General features: G+C 38.1%; 1 pseudogene; it reads left to right on the forward strand.

The window, feature by feature from the left end:
- The window catches only part of LOC149186397 (beta-amylase 1, chloroplastic-like), a 33300-nt pseudogene extending 14212 nt beyond the window's left edge, over nt 1-19088 (forward strand).
- The last annotated feature ends 8118 nt before the right edge of the window (nt 19089-27206 follow it).

Below are 27206 nucleotides of genomic sequence, written 5' to 3' on the forward strand. Positions count from 1 at the left end.
AAAAAATAGCTCAAAATTCAAAGTTGTCATAGTGGTGTAGAACCTATACAACCATGTAGTGCTCATCATCCTAAATCTATTGCAACTTGTTTCATTCAAAACGAACTCTATATGACTCCAAAAACGAGTTTTGTTCACTTTCCCAAACAGGAAAATTTAAAATAATATAAAAAAGGACAACCTAGTTAGCAGTCCGTACTGCTGACATTGCACTCACTAGGTAGGGTATGTGGATGTTGACTTGGTCAATGGACTCCTCGACGAATCACCAGGTGACAAGTGGCATTCATCTATTGGTTGAAATTAAGTGGTTTTGATTGGTTGGTGGGGTGGCCAACCATAGGCTGACACGTGGCCCAGCCGGAGGCCACCACATGGTAGCCTAGGGGCTACCAAAAGCTTTGTTATAGTCCTGGAAAATGCAGCGGGGGTCGAAACCACAACCTCCCAACGATAATACATAATCGTTACCAATATGCCATCGTGGTGTTACTTAACCCCTAATATCACGCGTTCTTTATAATTTTTATTGTTGCGCTATATGGGGGTAGGGCCAGCCCACAGGGTGGGTTGTTGGTTATAACCACACACATGACCAGCCAAGGTTACATAACCGAGTATATGACCACTGCAGAGGAGGAGTGGGGGCCCAGCTGGTGGAGGCGGGTCGTTAGCCTTAGCCCCAAGCATGTGGCCCCCCCACGTGGCCTCGACTTTCGGAACTTAAGCGTTAGTGGGCATCTTAACTGTCCAACAATTTCCGGGTTTTCAATGAAATTTTCACTCCGATAGCATGCTTTGCGCACAAAATTGTAAGATGATGCCGGATTTTGGGGAATTTGCGATGCGATTAGCAAAATATTGGGAAAGGCCATAACTTCTTAATTTTTTGACCAAATTAGGAGAAGAAAGAGGCTACACGAGTATTTTTGGGCATTCTAGAGCCACTGGAACATGTTTCAAAGCATTCTAAGCATTGTAAATTGATGTATTCACATTTTTTAGCATAATAGAGAGGGCCAAGCCATTGGAAGCTGGACCAAGGAGACGTAGCCTAGAAGGTGTGAACTCCTTCATCATGTGTTGTTGTGATATTGTTTATGGTGATGTTTATGTCTGTCATTTGTTGCTATTCATTCATTTGTTTATGTTAATTTGCTCATAAAAATTACATAAAACACTCAAAAACCCATGTTTTAAACTGCAAACAATCACACAATTCCTCAAGCATATTTAATATAATCTGAAAGAGAATTTTAGCATAGAAAAACTAATTTTCTTAATCAAATCATGTTTGGTATCAAAGAACTTGGTTTTATTTGTGAAAGAAGGATTTAACTGTTTGCAAGTTTATGTCATGCTTATAAGGTTAAAACTCAAAAGAGGAGAAGGGAAGGTGGTTGAAAGCCCTGAAGTTGGGTCAAGGGGAAGGAAGGCAAGGTTGCCACAATCTCCACCACCAATTCTTCCTCAAGTTGTAGTTGAGACTCCATTGAGTATGTCTCATGAAGGAGAGACTACAAACGTGACAGAGGAAGAGTAGGTCTTTAGGAAGGCTTTCTTTGAAATGACAGAGATGGTGAAGCTCCTCTATGAAGAGAGGAATACCAAACTGCAGGGTGAAAGATCCAAACCTCCCAAAGGAGAAGGTTCTTCGGGAGGAGAAGGTAATGGAAATGGAGGTAAACCTCCACCCTCTCCACCATCTTCTTTATCTTCCTCTTCACAGGCATCTTCACCCTCTTCCACTAACACAACCCTTACTCATTGTTGGTTAGGTAAATCCCCTCTGCGGACAGAGGCAATCCCACTAGCTTAAAACAGAACTAGCCACAATCAATCCACGCTGCCACGCAAGTTCCTAGTTGTACATTAAAGGTGAATTAAGAAGACCAACCTGGAATCCAACGCTATAGTCGAAGCAGAGTTGGTGTTCCCGCTCCCTCGCTCCGGCAGGTCACAATCCTTGCTATCCTTGCAAACGGACACCTGCACATGCAAAGGAAGAAACAGATACAAGCATAAAATCCACCAAGGCACAACTATATTTCAGTCAGAAAGGAAATAAATCAACATCACTATAATAGACAATGAGATTGGAACTATAATAACAGTCGTTCATTAATTAATAATAGACAGGAAAAGTTACAACCAAGGTTCTGACGTTGAACCTTTCCTCTGGCTGGGCGAGCAGCTATATGCCTTGCAGTAGACTTCCTCTCTCTCGGACTCCCGGCAGCATAACCTCTCTAGCATTACTCCAACAACTCAAGAACTCAAAACTACAGCACTTCGGAACTCATAAACTTGGAACTTATAAACTTGGAACTAGCTTGTCTAATGCATGAGGACAGGCTTTTATAGATGAAGAAGGGAGAAAGATTCAATGCACCAGGACACCCATTATGGAATGGCAACATCCATGAAAAGCTACTGCGGATAGATATGATGACTCTCGAGCTTTATCAGATGGATTTTTCCCTCAAAGGACTTCATGATCTGGGAGGAAAAATCATACAGTCGTGCTTTTGGCAAAAAACATTACTAAACTCGACTGGCGCGGGCATTGTTCTAAGACAGAGCGCCAATGGGCGCGCCCCTTTTTGAGGATCTGAGTTATTGGCGCGGGTCAGACATTGGGTACCTACGCCAATGGGAAAAGGGCACTTTTCAGGGATAATTTGCAGAAGGTGTCTTGAGGGAACATGAAGTACATACTCAGGGGAACATAGTGCAAGTGTTTTTAGGCTATGTCACTGCTCACAGGTCCCGAAATGCATCCTCCAATGTACTGGAATCGGGGCGATAGGGACGGTGACCAACGGTGACAAATTACTGTGTAATAGATGCCCCCCAAAGCATGAGGCCCGAGCGAGAGAGAGGGGTGAAATGCTTTGCAAGAACACATATAGCTGCTGCCGAGAACCTGCATTGAGAGATACTATTGATAGCTCAAATACATGATGTACGTGGTATGGTCGCAGCCATCCATAAGAGAGTACATGATAATTTAGATCCATAGTATGGACGCAGCCATCTAGGTAGGATCAATGAATTGACTTAGGTATGGTCGTAGCCATCCAGTGAATGAGTCATGTATCAAGAATCACGCCTGGATTATAACAGACACAATCCAGGGTCTTGCGCTCCATCTCGACCCGAACAGAAGTACAAGTTCAAGCATGCGAATATGTGAGCTGAAGAACTGCATGAACATCGTCTGATTACCAGTCAATATTTGGAACTGTTAACAGACGCGAGAGGTACCACCAATAATGACAATGGCCCTCAAGGTACTATCGGTACAATCTACGGCGTGCGAATTAGTGATCTGACGTCGAACACCCGTAGAATCATTTGATCGGAGGCCAATGATGAAAACCTCGCGTCGAACACGAAAAACCTACCATTGAGGCATGCAGGTTCCAAGGCACCGGAAGGGAGTCTCTAGATCAACTTCCTGGATAATGAGCTGAAGTCGACAGGAAGTGACCTTGATCGAAGGTGGGCCATAATGTTTCCCACATCATCGACACGAGACAGAGAGATGATGTTGTGAATCAAAATTGTATGAGCTATCAGAGGGAGGTTGTTTCTTTGCAGAGGTCAACTTCTCTTGAACATATCGGCGGCACTAGAGTGGAGTTGGCAGTATTTGACATCGATGGATCAGAGGTCATAGTGACGAGGCAATGAGCAGATGAGAGGTCAAATAGGATTACCTAATCCCACGGAGGCAAGTGAAAAATAAGATGAGATGTCCCCACCCAGACACGAAAGCAGAGGAGTGCCATGTTCAAGAGCGACATACTGCCGACACAACAATAATTATGGTTCCAATTTTTTTTTTTTCCCCCACCATTTTTGGCGAGTACCCCAATTATTTTTAACAAGCTTGATGGGGATAGCATATGCTTATGGTGCGTCATTTCGACAAAATCCGATGTCATTAGGTTTTAACGAGTCTGACAAAGGAAGATCTCGGCGTCTTTTCATATTTAGAGAATTTGAAAAGACAGCGAAAAGGAAACTCCAGGGGTGTCCTTTTTCGTAAAGTTGTGTCTCTCGGGCCCAAAAAAGTATAAAATAATGCCCGAAAGAACCGCCCGATCGTTACGATCGAGGAGTACTTTTCATAAGTAGTGATTTCGACCTGAAAAAGTAAAAAAATGATCAAAACCACGTCGTTTCGTAACCACTAACGAGTTTGAAACGACAAAAACCCGGTAATCTTTTTAAGTTTTAACGGTCGACAAAAAGAACTTAAAACGACCGCCCCTTATTTACGTTTAACGAGTCAAAGGGAGTAACTCGGCAATCTTTTCCTCTTTAAATGGTCGGAAGAGAGCTGAAAAAAGACCTTCAATTTTATTCTCTTTAACGAGTCAAAAAGGGAAAAATACTCGGCAATCTTTTCATATTTTACGAGTCAGAAAAGAGCTTAAAGGCGACTCGTCCTAGAGGAACGAGTGGTATAAAGGGTAGCAACTGGTTCCGGTAGTGGTGGAACTGCTTAAAACATGTAATGGTCAAGAGGCTGGCTAATAAAACCACTCATCGTTGCGGTTCCTCAGGAAAGGAAAACAACCAAGTGAAAGCATATGATCGGCCAAAGAGATGGTGGCGATGGAATGAAACAACCAAGGCTCATCTAGCAGAATTTAGCAGATAAATGGCAATCACGGGATGTAAATCAGGTATGGGTTCATTTTTACACAAGCTTGAACCATGGAGAACTCTGCTTGGATTCGGTTTCATGTTTACACAAGCTTGAAACGAAAAAACTATGCTTGTTATAAATTTGCATACCCCCAGCATGATAATGCAAATCGAGGTACATGCCCCCCAAGCTTCATGGCATTCACGGAGTGGATGGAATGAAGGTTCACTTGGAAAGACTCGATTTTGAAAAGGAGGATGCATGCCCCCCGGGCTTCAGTCACGCGCCCGGGTCAGCTGCCATCATCAGAATGACGGAGTGGATGTTGAGGCATTTCCTGTGGAAATAAGACCATTTAGGAATGGTAGATGACTATATGTAAAGTGTGAACCGGGGAACGAAAGTTGGTCTACGATCTTGATCGTTCTTTCTTCGTGCGGAAAACACATCACTCTGAAGAGTGAGGACACAATTGCACGTATGCGATAAATATAGTCTCGCCCAAGGAGTAAATTGTAATCTAACGGGCCTTGGACTACCATGACGCCCATTTAAATGGTCTTCCCTTCTAATGTGATAGGTACATGAGGAAGAATTCCTAAAGGTCAACTGGTTTCTCGATGAAAACCTGTAAGGTTTCTCATCTCAGGCAGAAGCAGTGGCGAACCAAGTGCTTCCCAAGCTGTGGAAGAAAGGATGCTCACAGGAGATCCCTCATCAATAATGGTACCGGCCATAACCATTCGGTAGACTTGGACTATAATTTGAAATGGTCTGGAAGCTGGTAACCGGGAATTGCCTAGTTGATCCCAATTGAAGGAAACAACTAGGTCGCTTGGAGGTGGGACCGGATAAACGGCCGGGTATGACTCTGATGGACTTCCTTCCTGCTGTGAAGGAATGAGGGGGATACTCACTTGATCATTAGAGTCTATGTTTATGTATAGAATTTGGACGGTGTGATCTTCATCCTTTACAGTGATAATATCATCTGAGATTGGAACTTCTGAAGGCAAAACCGGGTCAACTGTTATCTGGACCTTTGGAAAGACCGGGTCACTTGTCATCTGGACCTTTGGACTTTCATCTGGTTTGGATTCAGGTGGTTCATCTTTGATGACAAACGTTTCCGGAACAAAGTGGTGTGTAGACGACGAAGGTAAATCAACAGCGTTTCCGACCAGGGACTGGTCTGGAACAGGCTGAAAATCAACACTCTTTCCGACCAGGGACTGGTCTGGAACAGGCTGTAAAGCAACACTCTTTCCGACCAGGGACTGGTCTGGAACAGGCTGTAAAGCAACACTTTTTCCGACCAGGGACTGGTCTGGAACAGGCTGTAAAGCAACACTCTTTCCGACCAGGGACTGGTCTGGAACAGGCTGAGCACAGCCAGGTTCAGGAAGAGAAAGCTGGACCAAAGAGGAATCATGCTTGATTGCTTGGTCAGCAGGGGAACGTTCTGCAATTGCAGAGAGACGTTGATAACCAGCAGGAAGTTGAGTTGAGGGAGCTGTAAGACTTTCCAATACAATAGAGGCTCTATCCATGAATGGACAAAGGTGAAGGGGATGATTGCCTTCACAAAGTCTACAGGGGATTCGAATCTTCCCTTTTCCCTTAACATTTCCAGCTGATAGGGTAGCATCACCATGATCTCCAGAGGACGATGCAGGGCGGTCCCGATCGTGAGCCCATACTTCTAAGACCCTGGGGATGCTAGGACAATCGCGAAGAAGATGGTCTTCCTTGCATAATCTACAAGGAAATTTAGCCTTCCGCGGTGGAGCAGGAGGAGACTTTACTTCAGGTATATTCGGGGTAGATGGGACCTTTCTTTTGGGAGACTTCTTCTTTTTGGTCTTCTTCTTCTTCTTCTTAGCCACCTGGTTACTTAAATCCAGAGTTTCACCAGGCGAAGTAGAAGATGAGGACACAGCAGTAGGCGAAGAAGGGCAGGGGTCCACCTTGGAATCAAAATGATGTTGCTCGGGTGGAGGAGGTGGTGGTGGAACAGGAGTTATCACACTCGAGACCACTGAGTTTGAGAACACCCATACGGGTAAACCGATGGTGAACCCAGGTAAAGACAAAGTTGCTATATACTGAACACCAACATTTCCGACAGAAGGAATCGGACTAGCCGGGGGACCACCTTGGCCGGTGGGCTCAGGGAAGGATGCCATTTGAGCGAGAAAGAACCCTACTCAAGCTAACGCAAGCAAAATTTAACCGGGTTATATGTGATCGTGGTCAAATAAATTTTAAGACACTGAACTTTGAACTTGACCTTTTCACTTTTTAAGAGTCGAGAAAAGGACGAAAAGATGACTCTAGTCTCCTTCGAATATTTAATGAGCACGAAGTGACAAGACGCTCACAGGCACCTTTTCGTTTAAGGAGTCCGAAAAGGATCAAAAGTGACTGCTCTGGAATTCTAGGTAGAGGGTGTGCCAAACTTTTCGCAAAACCACAGAATACTTTTTAGGGTACGGGTGGTCGATCTTCGTGAATGCTGTGTTCACTGCATTGCGAATCGTAGGGCGGCCGACACGGCTTCCTATGGATAAAAGCTTTATTCCTATAGGGGTCTCCCAATGTATACGCGACGGTACGTGGGAGCACAGTCCGTACTGGCACCTATCGTTTCACCGTGGAGGAATCACCCAACCACTCGACGGTAAGCTACCAGGTTTAACGACGCCGGAACACGTCTCTAACCTAGACCTCTAGAATGTTTGCGTTATGTTCCAATGCGTTGTTAGGTTCATTGAGTTTATTTTATAGTTTATCTTCAATTATGTTTCAGTTTTTTGGTCCTACCGTATGTGGTCTCTCCAAACTTCCTAAATGCAATCTATATGCCAAAATTATATCGTTTCATTCGATGAATTCTACCTACAGAAGAGTAGAGATTTTTTTTTTTTTACACAAACAAAATGATCATCAAGCAAGTAACAAAGATCCTAATGCAGCTAATAACAAGAAATAAAAGTTTTTTCCTTTTCTTTTTAAAAGCGACAAATAGCAATAAATGCTAACTAATATAATGCAAAAAGCTCTTTTGTTTTTTGATTTTTTAAAATGGCATAATGCATGTAAACAAACCTCAAGAGATATCCACGAGTACAAACACAATTCACTCAATGGACATAGAACCAATTTAGAAACATGAAGATGAACTGTCAAAGCAAAGGAAAACACGAAGACGTTCAATGAACCATGTGATCTAAGTTCAAATGAAGTCAAGCAAGATCCAAGCAAGCTAGAAGTGAATCACTGGAAGCATAGAATACCAACTTTTAACAACCACTAGATGAGTGCGGAAAACAACCAACAAGCTGACTCGATAATCAAACCACAAGGTCCCACAGAAGGCTCGACATGCAAAGCCACTAGGTACTCTAGGGCTGGGATACAAAATCGATAGAAATAAGCAAACAACTGAAGGATGAAGGTAACAACCAGTCACACAGAGGTCCAACACACTCCCAGAAGCAGCAAAAGATATGGAAAAACAAAAAAATCCGAGTTTAAGGAGCTTTCAAGTACCAAACTGGCAAAATTCACAGAGCTGGCGCGACTGTGAATCTGCAACTCGCGTTAACAGTCAATTGGCGCGGGTCTTTATGGAGCAACATGCGCCAACTGGCGCGACTGTCAAAAGAAAAAATGCGCCAGCCGCGTTTACTGACCCAAAAAATAAATATAACAACCCAGGGTCTGATTGACAGTGCCCAGCAGATAGCAATTTCAAGACTAACCCAGAAATTTCATTAACTCAGGCAAGCGAGAGAAAACTAATCATGCAAGACAAACTCCAAATAGCTTCTCCCCAGTGGAGTCGCCAAATTGTTGGTTAGGTAAATCCCCTCTGCGGACAGAGGCGATCCCACTAGCTTAAAACAGAACTAGCCACAATCAATCCACGCTGCCACGCAAGTTCCTAGTTGTACATTAAAGGTGAATTAAGAAGACCAACCTGGAATCCAACGCTATAGTTGAAGCAGAGTTGGTGTTCCCGCTCCCTCGCTCCGGCAGGTCACAATCCTTGCTATCCTTGCAAACGGACACCTGCACATGCAAAGGAAGAAACAGATACAAGCATAAAATCCACCAAGGCACAACTATATTTCAGTCAGAAAGGAAATAAATCAACATCACTATAATAGACAATGAGATTGGAACTATAATAACAGTCGTTCATTAATTAATAATAGACAGGAAAAGTTACAACCAAGGTTCTGACGTTGAACCTTTCCTCTGGCTGGGCGAGAAGCTATATGCCTTGCAGTAGACTTCCTCTCTCTCGGGCTCCCGGCAGCATAACCTCTCTAGCATTACTCCAACAACTCAAGAACTCAAAACTACAGCACTTCGGAACTCATAAACTTGGAACTTATAAACTTGGAACTAGCTTGTCTAATGCATGAGGACAGGCTTTTATAGATGAAGAAGGGAGAAAGATTCAATGCACCAGGACACCCATTATGGAATGGCAACATCCATGAAAAGCTACTGCGGATAGATATGATGACTCTCGAGCTTTATCAGATGGATTTTTCCCTCAAAGGACTTCATGATCTGGGAGGAAAAATCATACAGTCGTGCTTTTGGCAAAAAACATTACTAAACTCGACTGGCGCGGGCATTGTTCTAAGACAGAGCGCCAATGGGCGCGCCCCTTTTTGAGGATCTGAGTTATTGGTGCGGGTCAGACATTGGGTACCTGCGCCAATGGGAAAAGGGCACTTTTTAGGGATAATTTGCAGAAGGTGTCTTGAGGGAACATGAAGCACATACTCAGGGGAACATAGTGCAAGTGTTTTTAGGCTATGTCACTGCTCACAGGTCCCGAAATGCATCCTCCAATGTACTGGAATCGGGGCGATAGGGACAGTGATCAATGGTGACAAATTACTGTGTAACACTCATACTCATCAACATACCTCAAAAGGAACTAGTAAATCACCCTTATTAAGACTTGATGTTAAATTTGAATTACCCACGTATAATGGTGAAGTGAATGCAGAAAACCTTGATAATTGGATTCGTCTATTGGAGGTCTATTGCATAATTCAAAACCTTCAAGAGGGTGACATAAAGATTCATTTTGCTTCCTTGAGGATGGAGGGTGCAACATTAGTATGGTGGGAATCAAAGACATAAGATGAGATAAAAAAACACGGTAATATCTCAATTTCTTGGTCTGATTTCATTGATGCAATTAAAAGACAATTCACCCTCTAGCTTATATGCAGAAATCCATCATGAATTGGTAGAACTTTAGACAACTTAAAATTCAAAATGTGCAAGATTACACCCAAGAATTCAAAAAAACAATCTCAAATTTTAGTTGTAGACCTACAATCACAGTTACACATTGTTGAAGTACATAAGGGGTCTAGATTAGGTGTGTGTGGAAGCCACTCATCTTGAGGCAAGAGGAAAAACACTCGAGAAGAGGGTAGTAAAAATCCATTTAAGGGTAAAGGAAAAGAAAAGGGTTTCAATGGGAAGGCAAAGAAAAATGCATCTATCAAGAAGGAAGGAGATAAATTAACATGCAAACATTGTTCCAAAGAGGGTCATGATGAATCTCATTGTTGGAAGCTTCATCCTGAAATGAAACCAAACAAATTCAACAAAAAGGGAAAAAAATACAAATGCAACCACTCAACAGGATTTGGGATCCGATTCGTGTGATGAAACTAAAATTACAGCCATGGGTATGAAAGGAAAAGAATCCATTTCTATCACTAGTACTTCAAATTCACACAATGAAACTCCAAATGAAAAAACTAGGATAGAACATTTTACATAAGAGTGATTTCAAAACATAGCAAAATTGATACACTTTTCGACAGTGGCTCTCAAGCCAATCTTATCTTTGAAAACATTGTCAAAAGTTTAAACTTGGAAACCATTCCACATCATAAACCATATTTACTTGGATGGGTGTGTGACAATGCACAATTGTAGGTAACTAGAAAATGTAAAGTGAAATTTGCCATTACTGCAAATTTCATAGATGAAGTGGAGCTTGATCTTGTGTCATTAGACATATGTAGTATAGTTTTGGGTAGCCCATATCTCTGTGACAGAAAAGTTATCTTCCATAGACATGAAAACAAATACCATTTGTTCAAAGATGGAGTAGAATATATTGTGAGAGCTCATAGCAAGAAACTAAATCTTTAATTTGTTAATGTGGGGCAGATGACAAGACTAGTGAATTCAAGCAAGAATATTGTGCTTCTAATGGTCAAACCCAAGAATGATGTTGATAATGAAGTTTTTAAAGGTTGTGATTCAAGATTGAAATCTGACTTGGTTGATGTTGTTAACCAATATGATGAGATGTTTCAAAAACCAAAAGTATTTCCTACCAAGAGAGGAATCCAACATGAGATACAATTGTAGCAACATAGTCCTCTTCCTAACATTGGCATGTACAGGATGTCAGTGATGGAAAGTGCAGAAATTAAAAATCAAATTCAACAGTTGTTGGATAAAGGGATAATTAGGTCATCTTCTTTGCCATGTGGTTCACCTATTGTTTTGGTCCCAAAGAAGGATGGAACATGACGCATGTGTGTGGACTTCCATGCATTAAACAAGATTATGGTAAAGAACCATTACCCACTACCTAGAAAAGATGATTTACTTAATCAATTGAAAGATGCAAAGTATTTTACTAAGTTGAAATTAAGGAGTGGCTACCATAAAATTAGAATTGTTGAAGGAGACATTTGGAAGACAACATTAAAAAAAAACAAGGTTTGTTTGAATGGCTATTTATGCCTTCTGGTTTATGTAATGCTCCTACTACCTTCATGCGTGTGATGAATGATGTGTTGAGGGAATTTATTGATGAATTTGTTAGAGTCTACTTAAATGACATATTAATTTTCAGTAAATCTCATGATGAACATGTCATGCATGTGAGAAAATTACTTGATGTCTTAAAGAAAGAACAGTTGTATCTAAGGATGTCAAAGTGTGAGTTTGGAAAAACTTCTTTAGTTTACTTGGGTCATATTATTGGAGGAGGTGAGTTGAAAATAGATCCTCCAAAGTTGATTTCATTTTAAATTGGCCAAGGCCCAAGACAGTTACTGAGGTAAGAAGCTTTTTGGGAGTAGCCCAATATTGGAGGAAATTCATTGCTAACTTTTCTTCTATAGAAACTCCTTTGCATGCACTGACAAGTGTGAAAAAGGTTTTCTAGTGGGGAGGCAAACAAAAAAACACCTTTGATGCATTGAAGGAAAAGATCAATTCAGCTCCAGTACTTGCACTTCCATACTTGAGACAGTCATTTGAGATTCAGATTGATGCTAGTGACTACGCCGCAGTCCTCATGCAACATGGTAAGCCTATCTATTTTCATTCGAAAACTTTCAATGGTGCAGTGATTAACTATCCTACATATGACAAGGAATTGTATGCATTGGTGCAAAGTGTGAAAAAGGGGAAACACTAATTGATGGTTAAGGAAACAATCATTCACACTAATCATCAACCATTGCAATAATTTCAATCTCAATCCAAGTTGCAGCATTCAAGGCACTTCTGATGGATGGGTTTTCTTCAACAATTCCACTTGGTAATCAGGTATAAGAAAGGTATCTACAATAAAGTTGTTTATATCCTTTCTAGGCCTATTGTTACTGTAGCTACTTTACTCAAGCATAATTATGTTTTTCATGAAAGTTATATTGAACAATATGCATTAGACAATGACTTTCGAGATGTTTATGCAAGCTTGAGTCAAGGTAACCAAATAGAGGAATTGGATTATCATTTTCATGATAACTTTTACCATCTTGGAAAGCTTTGTATTCCATAGGGAGAAAGAGTAAACATCATAAGAGAGGCACATACTTCTCTTATTACTGGTGGCACATCTATAGAGGTATTGTTATTGGCCTCATATGCTTGAAAGTATGTCACGTTTTATGAAAGGATGTTCATTATGTGCAATCAGCAAGCATAGAAATAGGAAGTTAGGATTGTACACACCACTTCTAGTTCCTTCATGACCATGCGAGAGTGTTTCTATGGATTTTGTAGGAGGTCTTCCATTGTCAAAAAGAGGTCATGATTATTTTTATGTAGTTGTGGATAAATTCAAAAAAATGTGTATTTTGATGCCATGTAAAAAGAAAGTTACAGATGAACAAACTACTCAATTATTATTTCAGAATGTATGGGTTATTTTGGATTGTTCACATCCATTGTTAGTGATCGAGATTCTCGCATTGTTGGGAATTTTTGGTCAAGCTTGTGGGGATTCATGGACACCAAATTGCAAAATAGCACCACATTTCATCTACAAACAAATGGTCAAACAGAGGTGGTGAATAGGACAATGATACATCTTCTTCGTGGGTATTGCAACAAGCCTCCTAAGTTGTGGGATGAACATTTGTACTATATTCAACATGCTTTATAGCTGGCCCAAACACTCTTCAACTCAAACATTTCCATTTGAGGCATGTTTGGGATACTTGCCTAAGTCTCCTTTGGATTTCATTTTTGGAAAATATGTTGCTATTGATGGTCATAGTGACATAGAAAAAGCAATAAGGTTCATTGAACAAATCCAAGTGTTACACCAAAGAGTTCAAGAATAGCTTGAAAAGAGCCAAGGCAAGTACAAAGAAAGGCATGACAAACATCGTGTAGATCACAAGTTCCAAGTCAGTGATGAAGTTTGCATTCAAATTAGCAAAGAGAGGCTCCAAGGAGAACGTAAAAAGCTAAAACCAATTAGTTATGGTCCATTCAGAATTTTGGAAAAGATTGATATCAATGCCTTCAAGTTGGATTTTCCTTTACATATGCAAATTTATGTTGTTGTTAATGTTGAGAACCTAAGGTTGTATGAGCCTTTGTTGATTGAAGATCAAGGAGAAAATGTCCAAATTCCTTCCATTGAGGATTTTCTCCTGAATACCTTGATGAACTACAACAAGACGCCATACTTGACAAAAGAACAAGGTCTTCAAAATGAAGGAATGTGGATTACATTCGAGTGGGGTTCAAGGGAATAAATCCTTCAAAGGCCAAATGGATCGAGATTGGAAAGATGAGGGAACTGTTCCCTCACCTGCTGGAAAACTTAAAGTGATATTTTGGGGTCCAAAAGGCTTCTAGTGGGGAGGAATGATCAGGTGCTCAAAAAATAGCTCAAAATTCAAAGTTGTCAGATTGGTGTGGAACCTAGACGACCGCATAGTGCTCATCATCCTAAATCTAGCGCAACTCGTCTCATACAAAACAAACTCTGTATGACTCTAGAAACAAGTTCTGTTCACTTTCCCAAACATGCAAATTAAAAAAAAAAAAAGATAGCCTAGTCAGCAGTTCGTACTGCTGACGTGGCGCTCACTGGACAGGGCATGTGGAAGTTCACTTAGTTAACAGGCTCCTCGGGGAATCACCAGGTGACAAGTGGCACTCATCTATTGGTTCAAATTAAGCAATTTTGATTGCTTTGTGGGGTGGCCAACCATAGGCTAACTTGTGGCCCAGCCAAACGCTGCCACATGGCAAACCGGGAGGCCACCAAAAACTTTTTTATAGTCAAGGCAGAGGTAACGGGGTTTGAACCTACGACCTCCCACCAATAATACACAGTCGTCACCAATATTCCATCAGGGTGTTACTTAACCCCTAAGTTCATGCGTTCTTTATAAAGTTAATTGTTGCGCTATATGGGGGTAGGGCCAACCCACGGGGTCAGTTGTTGGTTATAACCATGCATGCGACTAGCCATGGTTACATAACCATGTATATGATCATCGCGGAGGAGAAGTGGGGGCACGGCTGGCGGGGGCAGGTCATTGGCCTTAGCCTAGGGCACATGGACCCCCACGTGGCCTCAATTTTTGGAACTTAAGCATCAACGAGAATTTTAGTTGTCTGACAATTTCGCCCAATTTTCAACAAAATTGTCACTCTATTAGCGCGCTTTGCAAGCGAAATTGTAGGATGAAGTTGGATTTTGGGGAATTTGTTGTGCGATTAGCAGAAGATTGGGAAAGGCCATAACTTCTTCAGCTTTTTACCAAATCAAGAGCAGAAAGAGGCTAAACATGCATTTTTTGGGCATTCTGGAGCCATTGGAATAGGTTTCAGAGAATTCTGAGCATTGTAAACTGATGTATTCAAATTTTTTAGCATAATAGAGAGGGTCAAGCCACTGGAAGATGGAAAAACGAGACGTATCTCAGGAGGGGTGAAATCCTTCATCATGTGCTGCTATGATATTGTTTATGGTGATGTTTATGTCTGCCATTTTTTGTTTTTTAGTCATTTATTTATGTTAATTTTCTCATAAAACTTACATAAAACACTCAAAAACCCATGTTTTAAACTTGAAAACAATCACACAATTCTTCAAACACATTTAATATAGCCTGAAAGAGAATTTTAGCACAACAAAACTAATTTTCTTAATTAGATCATCCTTCATGCCACATTTTGGTTTAGGCTTCCTAGTGACTGTTAATGAGACTCAATCCCTAGCTTTGATATCATGTTGAAAATTGGGCATATTGTAAATCAATTATCAAACCCAATACCTTCCTCTTGCTAGTGGGTTACTCTACCATTGAGTTACATGCATATTTCATGACAGGTACCCCATACTGGTCTACTACCAAAATGTGGACTCTAATCTCCAACAATTGTTGGAGAGGGCTAGCTTTAGCTCCTATAGAATAGTAGGACTTTTTTAGATTAGAGTACATCCTATATTTAAAGATTCTTCAATTTAATTTGTAATTTTCTTGGCAAATTTAATCTAATATATTGGGGTAAAGGAGGTATATAAGGTATTGCACACACTAAAATCTTTGCCAATCTGGAATACTCAAGCAATATTTTAGCATCATCTACTGCTTCAGTATATTACATCATTTTTATGATCTCTATTTTTTATTTTTATTTTGAAGATAACATTTAGTTCTCGCTTGGCACAAACAATGGTCTTATGGAGGTGACTTTCTTGTGTTTTTCGTGAGAAACTATTTTGTTATAATAAAAATAGTTGGTCTAGGAAAGGTATATGAATGAATTTAGACATTAAACTGAAGGTCTGAAATTAAATTAGAGGTATAAATGTTGGTTAGAGTCCTTCAAACGTAATATATCACAACTTCTATACAAAGCATGCAATGAATAAATGCATCATGCATACAAGAACCACAAAGCTAGAGTTTTGGCGTGCCGAGACCTCTCACATAACAAAAATGAAACAAGAATTATTGTGTTTGAATTGTGCTTTTTATTTCTAACATAACCAAGGATCTAGTATTTTTGGGATTGTATATGTGCAGTATTCCTTTGCCAAAATGTGTGGGTTAAGAAACAGACCATGATAATGATCTGGCTTACACCAACCAATGGAAAAGGAGAACTATGAGTACATTTGATTGGGTTGTGATAATCTTCTTGTCTTAAAAGGGAGAACCCATGTTCAATGCTCTATTGGTTCCATGAGAAGCTTCAAGGAGTGATTTAGTGATCTATTGAGTGAAATTGTTGTGGTAGGACTCCTTAAAATTTGGTTTTTGTGCTCATTTTTCAGAGGCATTAGCTTTTTCATGGATTTTCTAACTCTTTATGATGTCTAAACGTTTATATGTAATCTCTTGGTGTTTAATGTAGATAATCCAAGACTTTAATTATTGTATGGAATTTATGGCACAAGGATCCATTTTCTTCTGTGAGGATTGATTGAAGTCAGTAAATTCATATTATATGGAGTTTTCATGTCCAAGAAGTTCATTTTTAGAACCCAGTGCTTAATATTTTTAGATGCAACTAGCGCAATATAAACATTTCATTTCTTCTGACTAGGGAATTTGATCTAAGCATGTACTTTTTGTATGAAATTCCTTGACTCAAGTGTCAAAATTGTCTTCTAACAGACTTGTGATACCCAAGTGGTGACGGGAATTTCATGATGATATTTGCATGACTATACTGCTTATGGCCTGCTATTTATATGAATCTAGATTTTGTATGGGCTAATTGCTCCTATTTAAAGATCCAAACATTACTTTTAGCATGGAATAGGTAGGACCCAAGCTTTGACATTCAATTTAAAATTTTATGACCCAAGTTGTGACTTTAGGAATAGTGATTGAGTACTTGATTTACATTAGTCCAGAGCTAATGTACTTTATGAAGTAGATAAGATTGGAATGTGCCATATAACACCCATTTGTTGATTATGGACCTCTTTTTTGTTTTATGTATGGAACTTAGACTCTATGGAATAGTTTTTAAAATGCACTTATTTCTTGTTTTATGTATGTAACCTAGATTTTATGGCCCAGTTCTTGATTGTGCACCTCTTTCTTGTTTTATGTATGAAACCTAGACTTCATGGCCCATGTCTGAATTTTTCGTATATTAGCACAGATCTCTAGACTTAAACATAGATTTATTAAATGTTGAGATGGATAAAAAATCCGGAGGTGAAAATCTCAATGTTTTGTGAGACCTTTTGGCCTATTGATGTGTAATAGATCCCAGGTGTCAAATTGTCTTCTAATGGACTTGTGAGACCCAAGTGGTGAGGGGAATTTCATGATGATCCTTGCATGACTATATGGCATATGGCCTACTATTTATATGGATCTGGATTCTATATGGGTCAACTACTCATATTTAAATATCAAGACACTTATTTTAGCATGGAATAAGTAGGACCCAAGCTTTTACATTCCATTTAAATTTTTATGACCCAAGATGTGACTTTAGGAAGTGACTGAATACTTTATTTACATGAGTCTAGGTCTAATGTACTTTATGAAATAGATAAGACTAGAATGTCCTATACAACACCCAATTTTTGGTTATGGAAATCTTTCTTGTTTTATATATGGAACCTAGACTTTATGGAGCAGTTGTTAATTATGCACCGCTTGCTTATTTTATTTATGGAACCTAAACTTTATGGCCTAGTTATTGATGTGCACCTCTTTATTTTTTTATGTATGAAACCTAGACTTTATGTCCCATTTCTGAATTTTTTGTATATTAGCACATATCTATCTTAACCATAGATCTATTAAGTGTTGAGATGGATAAAAAAACTAGAGGTGAAAATTTCAATGTTTTGTGAGCCCTCTTAACATATTTATGTGTAATAGATCCAACGTTAAGATGGATCTATGCCAATTTATTTATTACTATCTTTTAAATATGGTAAGATAGATAAATAATGCATCCACCTTTTTTTAATTTTCTTTTCTTTAGTGTTACTCACATAAAAATCATGAGAGTTAAAGATCTACACCACCTGGGCTATAAAGGGTCATTTCTCTTGGCGAAATAATAAGTTAGTGCCTAAACTATCTTATCTTATTATTATTTTTAATTGTGCATGTGATTTTTCATGGTCATATTACATAATGCTTATAGATTTGTATGAGAATTGTATGCTTGATGATGCAGGAAATTCAAGTAGGAATGGGTCCAGCAGGAGAGTTGTGGTATCCTTCTTATCCTGAGAGTAATGGTACATGGAAATTTCTTGGGATTGGAGCTTTTCAATGCTATGAAAAGGTATGGATGGAAGTTGGAACTATAACATTTCCAACCTCATGGATACTATGTTGAGTTTTTAGATCCTTTAATGATCATTTTGTTTTGTATGTATCCTTGTAGTATATGTTGGCTAACCTTAAATCCATAGCTGAAACTATTAGTAAGAAAGAATGGGCTTATGGAGGGCCAACTAATGCAGATGACTACAACAATTAGTCAGAGGGGACAAAGTTCTTTCATCGTGAAGGTGGTTGGGACTCAACTTATGGTGAGTTTTTTTGTAGTGGTATTCTAGCATGCTTCTGAATCATGGGGAAAGGATCCTAGCTGAAGATGAATTTGCTTTTCACAACTTTGGTGCCAAAATCTCTAGCAAAGTGGCAGGTATTCATTGGCATTATTTAAACATATCTCATGTACATGAGCTCACTGTCGAATATTACAATACTAGAGACAGAGATGGCTATCTTGCGATAACACAAATGATTGGGAGACATGGAGTAGTTTTTTATTTAACTTGTATTGAGATGAAAGATGTAGAGAAACCAGTGGATGCAAAATGTTCTTTGTAGAAGTTGATAAAGAAATTGATCCAGGTAACCCGAAAAGTCAAGATTCCTTTGGCTGGGGAAAATGCTCTTCCTATATTTGATGAAGTTGCATGCGCATAAGTTCTTAATATTCCAGTCTTCGATTGAAATAATATAGTCTAGAGGACAAGATTGAACCTATGTGTGCTTTTACTTATTTGGGGATGGGTCAGGATTTGTTCCAAAGTAAGAATTGGAGTAGTTTTGTGTCTTTTGTGAGAAGAATGTCTCAACATAATCTTGTCCTGAATTCAAGGGATGAAAAGTAGAGAGGTATTAGACATCCTATCCAAGAGGTTACTTCTACTTAAATAAGCAAAAAGTATGAAATCCAACTAAGGACTTCTAACAGGGAACATGGACATGGTTGTACTAGGGGTGCTCCATGTGAAAATGAATGCTAGGACATCTCTTGATCCCATTGGCTTCCATTACAGAGATTATTAGTCCCCAAAAGAGAGTAAAAGCAAGGATTATTGTTCCTTTCCATCCCTTTTGTAATAGATCAACCCCATTGTATTTGGGAAGATTTTGATCCCCTCCCAAAGCCCCAAATTTTCACCATGTCAAGGATAAATCTCATTTAAATAAATCCGATTTCAAGGCCATAGCTCAGGGATATCATGTTTGCAAATTATGATCAACATGGCACAGGGGCATGGCTATACCAAGGGTGGTCCATATGAAAATGAATGTTGGGACATCTCTTGATCCTATTGGAATTCACCATAGGGCTTATTAGTCCCCAAAAGAGAGTAAATGGAAGGATGTTTGTTTATTTCCATCCCTTTTGTAATAGATGGGCCCCATTATATTTGCAAAGGTTTTGATCCCCTCCCAAAACCCCAAATTTTCACCATGTCAAGGATAAATCTCCTTTAAACAAATCCAATCTCCTCTTGGCATAAATTAAAAATCTAACTGCTCAATCAAATGAGAAAATCTACATTTTATCTATATTGAACTCCTCTTCTCTTAACAACTATTGGAACTTGTTCAGTGGTTTGTTAAAGAACAACTATTGCATTTGCTAATGCACATACAAGTTCTAATACATATGATCATTGCGCCAACAGAGCCTAGACATTACATTAAGGAGTGTCTGAGGTGAATTTTCTATGCTATGGTTTTCTAAAGAAGAACTATTACATTTTCTCTAATGCACAGACAAAGTTGTGATGCACATGATCATTGAGCCAACAGAGACTAGAGTTTACATTAAGGAGTGTCTGAGGTGAATTTTCTATATTATGAGGTTTTCTAATATCATAATGACCCTCCCCAACATTGTTAGATGAATTGAATAATGGACTTGGAACTTGAGCTTAATCAATAGAATTCACATTTGCTACAATGTCAGTCAAGCCCTTTGAGCCTAATTTTTTGGTCTAAAATGATTTGGTTGATTAATCTTGCATTCTAGCATCCTACCTTCCTTCTGTTTGAAATTTGTTTCTAAATCCCAGATTAGGGCACATATGATGTTTCCCTTAATGTATTTTGTAAAGGAAGACACCTTGCAGAAAACCCTTCAAGAACCTTCCCATGATCCAGTGTAAGATAAAAAGGGTAAATTGTTGACCTTGATTGCAGAGCCACAATGCAAAGAGCAAAATTTGTTATCATTGGTCTCCCGGTGGATAAGCAAAATCTGGTTGTAAAAATAGCAGATCTTGGTTTCATAAGGGAATTTACAATTCCTATTAAGAAATGTACACATGAGGTGAGTGTTTTAACTGCATTTTCCACCCACATTTGCTTCTCGGTTTTGCAGAAATTCAATAATGGTTTCATCTGGGTTTTGTAGAAATTCAATAATGGTTTCTTCTGGGTTTTGCATAAATTCAATAACGCTTTGCAACATTGAGAGAAATTCGCTGACCTAAAACCTTGGTGGTTGGGTTTGCTTTGGGAAGTTATTTGTAGACATTGAAGTCTATTACGAAGATCACTAGAGATTTAATTTCCTATCTTACTAGTGGATTTAGAAGAAAAGCTCCGTATAAGAAAAGAAATTTATGTCCACTTCGGGATAGCCTTATTATAGATGATGATGATATTGAACCACGTCTAACACAAAGAAAAAATAAAACAGTGACATCCAGAGAGCCAGAAATCGAGTTCCCTCACTATCATATCGAGTTTAATAACATTTTTCAATTCAATTTGTTTCAGGTGTTAAATAAATTAGTTGTGATCTATAGTGTAAGTTGACATCTCAACTATTTTGTGCACAATTTATTAGCACAGAAATTTTATTAGAATAAGAGAACTTGAGAGGTATATGTCATTCTCATATTTCTATGGTAACTTAAAAATGGTTCACAAGCATTTGGGTGAGGGGAAACAACAACCTTTTGATATGCAAAAAAAGCTTCGAAACTACATAGTGTGAGCACATTGATGGAGATAGAGTGCCATTACATAAGAAGTGCAAAAGAATTACAGTCTCAATATAAAGGAGTATGTTTAGGTTCCAGCAGATTGCAACAATTGGCCTAAGATCAGGAGTGCAAAAGAGAAGTAGATTCTAGCTTGATCCCAAACAATCAAACTAAGATCATAGTTTCTTGTGAAAGACTCCACTCAAAAGAAGCACTTGATTCTAGTGTTGCTTCAAATACTTTAATGGTTGTTCAAAATGATGATGAATATTCAATTAAATCACATAAAATATCACATCTTTTTTCAGCAATGCTAGTCTTTCTTATGTTATTGCCTTACAATATTTCTTTTGCAACATGTAGTGCAATTACTAATTACTTTATTGGAATTTTATAAAAATTATAAAGCATTTAAAATAAGTAAAATAGTTATGGGAAAAAGTAAACATTGAATTGGTCATAAAGTGGAATACCCTACCAAAAAATAGATGATGGAGGAAGCTGGCGGTTGAGTCTCGTGGGCCAATCCAATCTACTCAAAGGCCAAATACTAAATTTGGGTTATAATAGCCAAGATCTCAAACCATTTGAACAGAACATCATACACAAAAGAGTTTTGGTGGTGGAGTTTTTTTGGTAGCTAAATGAACTCTTGTTACACGTAAAATGTTAAATATAAATAAGGCATTCCTATGGATGGAAATACATGCCTTAAAAACCAAAACTTTGTTGAGACTTTTAAATTTAATTTTTGCCTGAATTCTATTATGAAAATCTATTGTTTAATTTTGTTCTCGTTTTTAAGAATTTTCTGTGTTTAAACGTATTTCATTAGGATGTATTTAGTTAATTTTTGCAATAATTTTATATATGAAAATGTTTAACTTTATGGTTAAACTTATTTCATTAGGATGTATTTAGTTAATTTTTGCAAGAATTCTATATATGAAAATTTAACATTATTTAATTTTATTCTTGATTTTAAAAATCTTCTTTGTGGTTAAACTTACTTCATTGTGATGTCTTTACTTCTATTGAAGTTCATTTAATTTCTAATTTTTCATATTTTGTATCATTCATCGATGATTATTCTAAATGGACATAGGTATATTTTCTCATAGGTAACTAGAAAGTTATTAGTAGGTTTAAGGACTTTAAGTCCTTTTTGGAATAGACAAGTAAAAAGATTAAGTTCTTGAGAACTAATAATAGTTGTGAATTTAATTCTAAAAACTTGTATAGGTTCTAGGTACTCGAGAGGTATTTATGATTATTTTATTTGTTATCATAATGTTATTTTAAGGAACTCGATATGTAGAGTTATGTGGATTTTAATTGAGTAACAGATGTATATATGAGGAGAACTATGATTGGATATGTGTTTTGATTGTTCAATGGAGCAATGACTTGGGTGAGTAAGTAGTAAGCTAAGGTGATTTTTCCACTACAAAGACAAGTATATGGTAGATATATATGCTTATTAAGAAGGCATTTGACATATAAGACTATATTCAAATTTAGGGATAAGTTAAAGAGGTATTATGATTCAATGTAATAGTTAAATTGTCACTTCCCTCATAAAGAACTCAACCTTCAATGTGATGGCAAGATATATTGAAATCTAATACCATTTTGTTTGAGACATGGTAGAGGATGGAAAGATGATGTTGAAGAAAGATGACACTTTACATGATGTTGTATATGTGTTAGTGAAGAAGTATTAAGAACAAATAAGTTCAAGTGGCATTGCGGTATTTAATGTTGATGTAGGCAAGAAATTAAAAAATAATGTTTTCATATTCAACTCTATTATTATTGCAAATATGACAAATTATTTCAACCCATAATGTTTTAAGAATGATTCAATACCATGTTTTCATTAATTATATTATGGTTTTTCGTACAACCCTTTTATGTTATTTCTCTCATATTTGTTATAGGAGATTAATGCATTTTCTTCCAATGGTTAATTCATGACCATATCTTTGTGTTTAACTTTCATGTCCTCCATTATTGCATTAAAAAAATTCAAATTTACAAATGTTAATGTAACATTTTGATAAATTTATGTAGATGTTATTTTAGGTGTCTATGTTAATAAAATCCAAAGGATCAAAATCTTAAATAACTCCTTCATTATTAATTTCCTCAAAACTTACGGTTTCTTTTTTATTTAGGTCATTATTAGAATTTTCTTGTAAGTGTTTGGACAAACTTGTCACCTAACCAAGTTCATCAGTGTCATACTTAATTCATGTATCTAGTGAAACTTGAATGAAGGTTCATCCATTTTCTAATATAAATTTTCAGTAATAATTTGACCATCATTAAACTTGTCATTAGTATTAGATATTAATTTTTTTGTTTGTTTCATGCAATATTTAAGATACATTAGGATTAATGATATCATGAGTTTCCCAGAATAATCCTCCGTATGGGTGTCATAAGGGGTTGAAAGGACCATTAGAATAATAATAATTATGGTCATTTATTATAATTGGAATAACACTAATATACTTAATCAATAAAATAATCCCAATATTCTTAATCAGTAATACCCATTAGGTATTTAGAATTAAATAAATGTAAAGTGGGATCATTAAAGAAGGCTTAGTTAAATGCTAACATTGGTCATGATTAGGTTTTTATGGCTAGCTAAAATAAAGATTAAATTCTCCTAGTGAAGCATCTAATGGAGCATATTATATTAGAACTTGGCTCATAAGTTGTTTTCCTTCTAGATAAGTGAATAAGAGGTAATATCCCCATAAAAGGATTATTGCATGACATTTCCCTACCTTAATGTTTTGAATATAATCAAGAAAAAAGTATAATTTATATCTTCTTTGAATATCTGGTTTGTGATTAGTAAAGGGTTAATGACATCACTTCCTATTAAATCTCTTTCTCAATACAAAGTGGAAGAATTATTTTTTATTTCTGTGACAAAAATGGGGTCATGATATTAAGCTCCATTTATGAATCATTTTATGTAGAACCTAAATTAACAGATTATGTTTTTAGTTTTCTCTTAAAAAATACACAATTTCAAACATTTAAATAAATGTATGAGAATTAAGGAAAACGTTAATTTAAAATTAGCTATTTTTTTATTTTTCAATTAGGACTCAGAATTTTGAAAGAATATATGTTTTTTGAAGAATTCTTCGGCAAAAATCACATGGAGAAATTTCTGTCGACGCATTTCGAACCAACCAGTGTGGTTCATCGTCAGGACAAGTTGAATGAGCAGATCAGGCTATGCACTCTAAATAGACAGGGCAGCATATCCAATGACTCAGATTCCTCGATAAGGTAAACCGGAATCGTGGTGGAATCTCTACACCTTTTAAGAAATGCTAGATCTGCTTTCAACTTAGAAACCTGCAAGCGTGCCCGTTCAAAACAATGAACCTTAGATGCAGTGGCTCCTCCGTGCAGGGAATTAATTATTGAATTGAGACTTCTGTGATCCATATCAATTTTTTGAAGAATTCTTCGGCGAAAATCATATGGAGAGATTTCTGTCGACGAGTTTCGAACCAACCAGTGCATCGTCAGGACAAGTTGAATGAGTAGATCAGGCTATGCACTTTAAATAGACAGGGCAGAATATCCTATGACTCAGATTCCTCGATAAGGTAAACCGGAATCGTGGTGGAATCTCTGCACCTTTTAAGAAATGCTAGATCTGCTTTCAACTTAGAAACCTGCAAGCATGCCCGTTCAAAACGATGAACCTTAGATGCAGTGGCTCCTCCGTGCAGGGAATTAATTATTGAATTGAGACTTCTGTGATCCATATCAATTTTTTGAAGAATTCTTCGGCGAAAATCACATGGAGAAATTTCTGTCGACGCGTTTCGAACCAACCAGTGTGGTTCATCATCAGGACAAGTTAAATGAGCAGATCAGGCTATGCACTTTAAATAGACAAGGCAGAATATCCAATGACTCAGATTCCTCGATAAGGTAAACCGGAATCGTGGTGGAATCTCTGCACCTTTTAAGAAATGCTAGATCTGCTTTCAACTTACAAACCTGCAAGCGTGCCCGTTCAAAATGATGAACCTTAGATGCAGTGGCTCCTCCGTGCAGGGAATTAATTATTGAATTGAGACTTCTGTGATCCATATCAATTTTTTGAAGAATTCTTCGGCGAAAATCACATGGAGAAATTTCTGTCGACGCGTTTCAAACCAACTAGCGTGGTTCATCGTCAGGACAAGTTGAATGAGCAGATCAGGCTATGCACTTTAAATAGACATGGCAAAATATCCAATGACTCATATTCCTCGATAAGGTAAACCAGAATCGTGGTGGAACCTCTGCACCTTTTAAGAAATGCTAGATCTTCTTTCAACTTAGAAACCTGCAAGCATGCCCGTTCAAAATGATGAACCTTAGATGTAGTGGCTCCTCCGTGCAGGGAATTAATTATTGAATTGAGACTTCTGTGATCCATATCAATTTTTTGAAGAATTCTTCGTCGAAAATCACATGGAGAAATTTATGTCGACGCGTTTCGAACCAACCAGTGTGGTTCATCGTCAGCACAAGTTCAATGAGCTGATCAGGCTATGCACTTTAAATAGACATGCCAGAATATCCAATGACTCAGATCTAGTTTCTAAGTTGAAAGCAGATCTAGCATTTCTTAAAAGGTGCAGAGATTCCACCACGATTTCGGTTTACCTTATCGAGGAATCTGAGTCATTGGATATTCTACCCTGTCTATTTAAAGTGCATAGCCTGATCTGCTCATTCAACTTGGCCTGACGATGAACCACACTGGTTGGTTCGAAATGCGTCGACAGAAATTTCTCCATGTGATTTTCGCCGAAGAATTCTTCAAAAAATTGATATGGATCACAGAAGTCTCAATTCAATAATTAATTCCCTGCACGGAGGAGCCACTGCATCTAAGGTTCATCGTTTTGAACGGGCACGCTTGCAGGTTTCTAAGTTGAAAGCAGATCTAGCATTTCTTAAAAGGTGCAGAGATTCCACCATTTTCAGCTGTGACCTTATCGAGGAATCTGAGTCATTGGATATTCTGCCCTGTCTATTTAAAGTGCATAGCCTGATCTGCTCATTCAACTTGTCCTGACGATGAACCACACTGGTTGGTTCGAAACGCATCGACAGAAATTTCTCCATGTGATTTTCGCCGAAGAATTCTTCAAAAAATTGATATGGATCACAGAAGTCTTAATTCAATAATTAATTCCCTGCACGGAGGAGCCACTGCATCTAAGGTTCATCGTTTTGAACGAGCACGCTTGCAGGTTTCTAAGTTGAAAGCAGATCCATCATTTCTTAAAAGGTGCAGAGATTCCACCACGATTCCGGTTTACCTTATCGAGGAATCTGAGTCATTGGATATTCTTCCCTGTCTATTTAAAGTGCATAGCCTGATCTGCTCATTCAACTTGTCTTGACGATGAACCACACTGGTTGGTTCGAAACGCGTCGACAGAAATTTCTCCATGTGATTTTCGCCGAAGAATTCTTCAAAAAATTGATATGGATCATAGAAGTCTCAATTCAATAATTAATTCCCTGCACGGAGGAGCCACTGCATCTAAGGTTCATCGTTTTGAACGGGCACACTTGCAGGTTTTTAAGATGAAAGCAGATCTAGCATTTCTTAAAAGGTGCAGAGATTCCACCACGATTCCGGTTTACCTTATCGAGGAATCTGAGTCATTGGATATTCTGCCCTGTCTATTTAAAGTGCATAGCCTGATCTGCTCATTCAACTTGTCTTGGCGATGAACCACACTGGTTGGTTCGAAATGCGTCGACAGAAATTTCTCCATGTGATTTTCGCCGAAGAATTCTTCAAAAAATTGATATGGATCACAGAAGTCTCAATTCAATAATTAATTCCCTGCATGGAGGAGCCATTGCATCTAAGGTTCATCGTTTTGAACGGGCACGCTTGCAGGTTTCTAAGTTGAAAGCAGATCTAGCATTTCTTAAAAGGTGCAGAGATTCCAT

The sequence above is a fragment of the Pinus tabuliformis genome, chromosome 3_1, assembly GCF_031772625.1.
Source record: "Pinus tabuliformis cultivar Carrire ecotype Pingquan chromosome 3_1, CPIR1, whole genome shotgun sequence".
Taxonomy (NCBI): Eukaryota; Viridiplantae; Streptophyta; class Pinopsida; order Pinales; family Pinaceae; genus Pinus; species Pinus tabuliformis.